Source organism: Pteronotus mesoamericanus, unplaced genomic scaffold (assembly GCF_021234165.1).
Source record: "Pteronotus mesoamericanus isolate MK-2021 breed Mesoamerican mustached bat unplaced genomic scaffold, CSHL_Meso_final contig_27, whole genome shotgun sequence".
In the NCBI taxonomy this organism is placed as follows: Eukaryota; Metazoa; Chordata; class Mammalia; order Chiroptera; family Mormoopidae; genus Pteronotus; species Pteronotus mesoamericanus.
The window spans coordinates 17,388,731-17,396,580 of record NW_026555115.1 but is presented as its reverse complement, the minus strand read 5'-3'; the positions used below and the strand labels follow the sequence as shown (position 1 = coordinate 17,396,580).

At 44.0% G+C, this 7,850-nt stretch overlaps 1 pseudogene; it reads left to right on the top strand.

The window, feature by feature from the left end:
* Positions 1-6,337: 6,337 nt before the first annotated feature.
* Positions 6,338-6,897, top strand: LOC129071684 (60S ribosomal protein L12-like; annotated as a pseudogene).
* Positions 6,898-7,850: the final 953 nt, after the last annotated feature.

Below are 7,850 nucleotides of genomic sequence, written 5' to 3'. Positions count from 1 at the left end.
TTGCGTTCATCTTGATTGGGACCCCTTGTGCTTCCTGGACTTGTGTAACATTATTCTCATCAATTTAAGGAAGTTTCTGTCCTTGCTTTTTCAAACAGGTTTTCTATCCTGTTCCCTTGTTCCTCTACTCTTGTTCCTCCTCTTCTCCCTATGGTGTCCCTAGGATACGAATATTACTCCATTTCACATTGTCCTGAAGTTTCCTTAACCCATTTCCATTCTTTTTGAGTCTTTTTTCATTTTGTTTTTCTGTCTGGGAATGTTTTTCTTGTCCTTCAGCTCGCTGATTTGATCCTCTGCTTCGTCTAGCCTGCTTTTAATTCCCTCCACTGTGTTCTTCATTTCAGAAATTGTATTTTTCATTTATTCCTGTCTCTTATTGATAGTTTCAATGTTTCTTTTTCATGCTGATGTAGTTCACAGTAAGTACCTTGTAGATTTCCTGGAGTTCTTTGAAGTTCTCACTGAGCTCCTTATAACCATTATTTTGAACTGGATGTCTGATAGTTTGGTTGCCTCAGTTTCATTTAGCAGTCTTTCTGGGGATTCCTTCTTTCCTTTTGATTGGGGGTTGTTTCTTTATCTCCTCATTTTAGGTGACTCTTCTTGTTTGTTTCTCTGTGTTAGACTGATCTTCTTTGACTCCCTGTCTTTGTGGTGTGATCTTCAGAGGTAGGAGACCTGTGGGGCTCATTGTGCAGTCTCCTTGATCATCTGAGCTTGATGCTCTTATGCTGCCCTTTATGCCTTTTATGTGGGCTCTCTGATTTTAATTGGGTTTTGGTTGTTGTTGGGTCATTCTTTGATGGGTTCTTCCCTCCAGCTGACTGACATAGAGTCACTCTGCTCTCCACGTCTTGTATAATGTTGTACAGGTGCTATTACGACATCCTCAAAATCAGTCTTTTCCCAAATGACCTTTTGACTGCTAAGAAATCAGTCTCTGTATGGTCTCCAGATGAAATTTTTTCAAAGATTCTAACATTCAAACCTGTTGAAGTAGTCGTGGCCATCCCTTTTTGCTGTCATCTTCCATCCAAAGGGTACAACCTGGTTCAAGGCCCAGGTTCCCTAGGGAGTTGGCCAACCTGAAGACTTAGTCCTGTGGCTGTGCACCATCACTTTAGATAGCATTTACAAGCCTGTGTTGTCACCTGTGCTTGGAAACAACTTTACTTAGAAGATTACTGGTTCTTTACAAAAGGATGTAAGTCAGGAATCACCAAACGGAAGAGTGCAGAGGGCAAGGTATGGAGCTGGGGCATGGAAGTTCTATGGCCTCTCCATGTACACCACTGTACGAACACCTCCACCTGTTCACCAAACTGGAAGCTCAAATTTTTATGACTTTTATGTGAAATATTACTGGTTTTTGATTTTTGTTTTCCAAATATAAGAAAAAAATTTTCTCCTAAGCTACTTATGACCCCTATAGCAATATGGTTAATTATACCTTTGTAAACAGAATCGAGACATTTATCTTTTCCTCCCTACCTGATCCTTCCAGAATTTAGAAACTCCTAGTATAATCTACAACTTTGTTTTCCCTTTTATTCTTTCTTTAGTTTCTTTCTGTCTCGCAAATGATATGAGAGGCTGATTATTCAGCATAATAGTTATTGTTTCCTTTTTCCCCCCTTATTTTCTGTCTTGGAAGACAACTTAACATTGGACATCAAATTTAAAACTACCTCATAGGTCAAAGTATGAAACTGGTTATACACATAGTCAATGATGTTCAATGGCTGGCATTGTCAACCCCAGCGAAGGTACCAGATTTCAAAGAGTACTTTTTTCTTGGGCAAGTATTGCAATGAATACATACATGACTAGAAACTTACCAAAAGTCTTAGAGAAAACTTTGGGAGCTACCACGTAAGCAATAGCCAACCAGAAAAAATCTTTAAATTTCCTTACATGAGTTTCATTTAGGCAATGGACTTAATCTTAACTACAACCTAGATCAATAAGGTGGGGTTCACTCTGTCGTTAATAGCTCCTGTTGCACTTGATGAAGAACCTCTGATGAACTGATGATGGAACTAGATAAAATCTGGGCACAAGCAAAATAATTAAAAACAGTGCCCATTGACACTTCATGGTTCTGTAATATCTTTAGCTGACTGCCCTCAGGTATTGTCTCCTGGTTCAGACCTGTTCTACATATTAGACTTAGCATTTGTTTATTATAGAAAATTTTCTTGTTATAAATGTTTATTTTACATGGCTCAGTATTAGAAAGACACTAATAATGGTTGCTCAACATTTTGAGATGATCACTAAGGCCTATGAGACTTCATATGAAAAACCTCAAGAAACTACAGAAGATATTTATCCTTAAAGGAACATGACAGTAAAGCCTCCCTCTGTCCTGGCACTCTTGTTGTTCAAATTTTGCTAAGGCTCCTAAGAAAACAGAAAACTACTTTTCCTTTTACGTGGGACATGACACACCATGAATGAGCCTTCCTGGCTATGAGACTGACAGTGGAATGATACACCAAAAATAAGTCATCTTGACAGTGGAGGATAAAATATGCTTTTAATAACTGGTCAGTGCCGTTTTCCAGTGGTCGATCAGCAGTACTTTCTAGGAAAGATCTTGCTCAAAAGGGGAAAATGTAAAAAAAATATATAAGCAGAGCTACTTTATTTTTATTTGTAAAAATTGTATTTATTTGTTTTTAGAGAGGGGGGAAGGGAAGGAGAAAGAGATGGAAAGAAACATAGATTGGTTGTTTTTATAGGCACCCTGACTGAGGACCAAACCTGCAACCCAGGCATGTGCCCGGACTGGCAGTCAAACCGGTGATCTTTCATTTTGTGGGATAATGCCCAGCCAACTCAGCTGCACCAGTGAGGGCTAAACAGAGCTTCTTTCAATTGGAGCTGGAGCTGCCATCCCAGGGAGAACTGCTTGGCACATCTTACTCCTCAAAAACCATTGTATGTTAAAACAGGACAAAATAACCTTTACATTGGGCCTTAAACCAACCTTGTGTTCCAAAGAACTGTTTGCAAGGAAAATAAGAAAGTGGTTATCATGACTACTGGAAGGATGACTACTGGACTGAAAATTTAAAACTTTCTTTAGAATTAGCACCACTAGGTTAGCTTATTTGCACCAATAAAAATACCTTCCTTCTATTGATGCAAGTGTTCTTTTTTCCCCTTCATAAGTATCCCTTACATTTCTCTTCTAATCTAAACACTATTTGGGTTTCTGCCTGATATCAGTGCTTTCCAAATAGCTATTAAAAAAAAAATCTCAAATGCCTGTTGTCTCTCACTTCAGCTTTTTTATTTATTTTTAGATTAACAGTACTATTTTCTCATCCTCTCACCTAGCCCTGTGTCATTCAGAACCATCCATGTGCAAATCCTCCAGTAGATCCTTCCCTTACTTCACTGAATAGCTAATAGACACCTTGAAAATGGCATGTAAAACAAAACTTTTGATTCCCAATTTCTCTTCTTCACCTCCCAAAATTTTTAGCTAATTCCCTCTTCCTTCCTCATCTCAGTAAATTGACATATCATCACAAGTCCTGCCACTCTAAGCAGTTATCATAACATCCAGCACCAGATTGTTTTCTTACATTGCTAACGTGTATCCAAACCCCCAACAGCACCCACCTGAATTCTAACTTGGTGCCAATTTTGGTTCATGCCTTCCTCCCAGCTATTCACACAATGGCAAGAAGGATCCTTTGAAAAAAAAAATTTTTTTTATACATGTTTATTGATTTTAGAGAGAAAGTAAGTGAGAGAGAAACATGAGTATGAGAGAGAAACATCAGTTGGTTGCTTCCCATATGAGCCCTGACCAGGGATTGAACCTACAACCTAGATATGTGTCTTGACCATGCAGCAAACCCACAGCCTTTTGGTGTACTGGATGATGCTTTAACCAACTTAGCCACCTGACCAGGACAAAAGGATCCTGTTGGGAACCATCCTGCCTGGTCTCAGGGACTGTAGCCTTGCCAACAGGTGAGAGGGCCCCAAAGCTGGAGCCGAGCAAGGAGGCCTTGGGAAAATAGGCCACTGAGGAGACAAAACCTGTCCCTCAGCAGGGGCACAGCTCCTGTCTCCCTCACCTCACCCTGCTTGGCCCTGGTGGATGGCTGGTTAGTCAATGATGGGTAACACCCCTCGATCGCAGAGGCAACCTAAGACAGGCACAGTTGCATGGGAACCATCAGGGAAGGACTTAAGGGACACGGAGAGGGGACAAAAGACCCTCACCCCTCAGCTTTGTCATGGCCTGAGTTCTCATTCTATCTGAAAGAAGTCTCCTCATCTTTTGGCTGCTCTCCTCCGCCCACCTGACCTGGTCAGTTGAACAATACTACAGGCAGGTGCAGCCCTAAACTGGATCAGGTGTTTCCCAGAGGACAATTAGGCCTGGAAAAGGAATGCATTAAATCTTACGAAACTGACTTTGCTAAGAATGCCCTCGAGTTAATGAGTACTGAAGTTTGGGGTGGAACATAGAATGTGATCAGTTTCCCAGGTTTCAGGGCCAAATGGGTGCCACCCTGTCTACCAGACCCTGACCTGAAGCAAATCTCTGTGTTCCTTCAATTATAGCCTTTTGACATTGATTGATGAGCTTTGCATGCACGCTGTATACCCCTGTGCATATCGTTCTCAATAAAAGCAATTTCAAGGGAAGGGCTCGGGGCATTCTCAACTAGAGGTGTTACAGGAAAACAGACTCAGACACGATTCAGGGAACAGAGTAAGCCTTTATTCACGCACGCGGGCTCAGAGGAGACAGTCTCCAAATTCTGAGCCCCGAACTGGGGTTAGGCTGGGGTTTATAAGCCTTAGCGGTGGGCGGGAAAAGGATCGGAAAGCTGAAGTATTTTGTAAGGGTCAGCCCTTCGCCTGAGGGCTTATTGCAACTGGCGGCGGTTCCTGGGCTAAGCAAATTTACAGAAGCAAGAGCAGAGATGGTTAATAGTATCGGGCTTTCTGGTTTTTGGTTTTTCCCCCCACAAAGGGAATTGCCACCCTCTTTTCCTGGCAGACTGCCCAGTCTGCAAGCTGCAATATTGAGGGCAATATTGAGAAGTGTCTGGTACGACTTATATTATTTTCCTCCACACAGGAGGACTCTGTGTGGGATGCGGTAACTCCTGGTCAGGATCCTTTTACAGGTAAGTTCAAGCCGTATCACTTCCTCTAATGCTTCCCATAAATATAAGAGGTCAATGTCCTTATGTCACCTATGTGGCTCCTCAGGGCTGACTCCTGGTACCTCTCTTACCACCTCTCCCATCATTCTTTCCTCATTCAAGTCTGGACATGGTAACCTCTGGGTTATTTCTAGGTATGTTAAACTTGTGCCCACCTCTGCCATTTTTTTTCTTGTTAATAGCCTAGAACATTTCTCCCCATCCCCTATCCCCAAATATCTTTATAGCCCATCCCTATCTCTTAAGGTCTCTGTTTGAATTTCCCTATTCACCATGTAATTCTCTGGGCACCCTAAAATAGCATCTCCCATCACTCTTTACCCCTTTACACTTAGAAAAATTAAATATTTCCTTGGTAGTGTAATACATTCCAAGATAATCAAATATACAATTACTTCACCATCATTTTGAATTTCAGTTTGCAGCGGATGGCGGTGTGGATGGAGATACAAAGGAGCAAGGGACTCAGACAAAGGCAGAGATCGCTGGAAGACTTTTGTTACTGTAACCAGATGAAAGTGAGATTCAGGTGCCCACTGCCACCCATATAGGGAAATTCTGGTGGCAGAGGTTTGGTGAGAAAAGGAAAGGGGTCTTTTATTCAAAAGCTGCACAGTCTGGGAGAATGGCAGGCTTCTGCCTGAAAGCCCATCCCCTCCAGGAAACCCAGAGGAAAACCCAGCCACCCTATGCCAGACTAGTCCAAACCTGCATTCCTTCTTCCATTAAAAAAAATACTGTCCTGCATTCCTTAGGTGGCTGCTGCACAATCAGTCATCCTGGTGGATTGTTCCAGGTTGTAGTACAGCTGTAGGCTCCTTCTTGGGGACCTGTGTGTGGGGGCTGGTGCTGCCACTGCCAAGTGGCTTCCAGGGCCTGCCAGTACTGCAAAGCACTGGCCCCTACTTCTGGGTAGTAGGTTCAAGAAAGAGGGTGCCTCTCCCTTGTCTTGGTTTATATAAACTAGCCTTGTGGACCTAGCCGGGTGCTCAAACTTAAAGGTGCTTCTGGAGGGTCTGCCTGTCCCCCAAACTAACCCTGTTTTTATCCAGGCTAGACTGACAGATCTTCACTAGATCAGAAGTGAGTAGGAGGGGTTTTGGATTTCCTCTCGGGGGAGGAGAAACTGCAACTTTCTTCCGTCAGTCATCTGGAATCCAGGTTCATCCAACACCAGCCGCCTTCACCATGCGGCCGAAGTTCAGCCCCAAAGAGATTGAAGTCATATACCTGAGGTGCACCTGTGGGGAAGTGGATGAAGTCAGTGTCATGTCTGCCCTGGCCCCCAAGATTGGCCCCCTGGGTCTCTCTCCAAAAAAAGTTTGTGATGTTGTCATCAAAGCAACCAGTGATTGGAGGAGTCTGAGGATTACAGTGAAACTGACTGTTCAGAACAGACTGGCTCAGATTGAGGTACTGTGTTCTGCCTCTGCCCTGATCATCAAAGCCCTCAAAGAATCACCATGAGGCAGAAAGAAGAAAAAAAAAATTAAGCACAGTGGAAATGCCACTTTTGATGAGATTGTCAACATTGCCTAACAGATGTGGAACTAATCTTTAGCTGGAGAACTCTGGAGTCATTAAAGAGATCCTGGGGACTGCCCAGTCTGCAAGCTGCAATATTGAGGGCCACCACCCTCATGGCATCATAAATGATATCAACTGTGGTGCAGGGGAATGACCAGCTAGTTAAGAACAATAAAGGAAAATTTATTCATTGAAGATCATTTGACAATCAGTAAAAAAAAAGTGAGTAGGAAGGCTTTTCACTTAGCCAAGCACCCTTGCTAGCCTTGCACATGCTCAGTGCAATGGCTTCCTCCTGCCGGTCTCCCTCCCCCCACCCCTGTGGGGAGGTGGGATTTGTCCCGATGCCTGGCCCAACCTTGTTACCCAGGCAACTCGGCACTTCCCTTGCGGCCCTTCCCCTCTGGTCCCGTTGGCAGCCTGGGCACTGACCCAGTTACCAGTATCATTACTTCATTACTTTGTTTTTAAACTAAATCCTTGTGCTAAAGCCCTGGTTCTGTGTTCTCTGTGATAGTGTAACAGGGTACAGTTAGACATCCTCAAAGGGGATTTGTAATGGGGTCCAGACATTGGTGTGTCCAAAAACATATAGGATATTCTCGCTGCTCCCCCAAGGTGGGCTGCCAAGCCAAGCCAAGCCAAGCCAAGCGGGATGGGAGACACTGAGCAGGGCCATTGAAAGTCATTTTGCATATTAATAGCAGACTAGCTTCATACCTCAATTGCAAGCATGGTTATTTTGCATATCAACAAGGTTAACCAGGAAGGTTTGCATAACTTAACCCAGGATGTAACTGGGCAGGCAGCACCCCGGTGCAGCGCCTGCTGAAGGGGTTGGAGATGGGGTTGCTGGTGAGGATTCCACCAGGGTTGGGACCCCGGCATAGCAGCCATGCTAGAGGCTTTTGACCACGCGGTGTTGGGAGCTGAGGGGGCTTCCCTTGACCACGCGGTTTAGGAAGTAGGAAAGCAAGATGTAGCAGCCATGCCCCTCCTCCCGCCCTCCCCCCGCCCCCGCCCCGCGCTATTTACATCGCGTGCCTGAGAGCTCGGAGTTTGCTCCAGTCTGCGAGGGAACAATGCGAAGACGTGGGAAGGAAGGAGAAGAAAGGACTG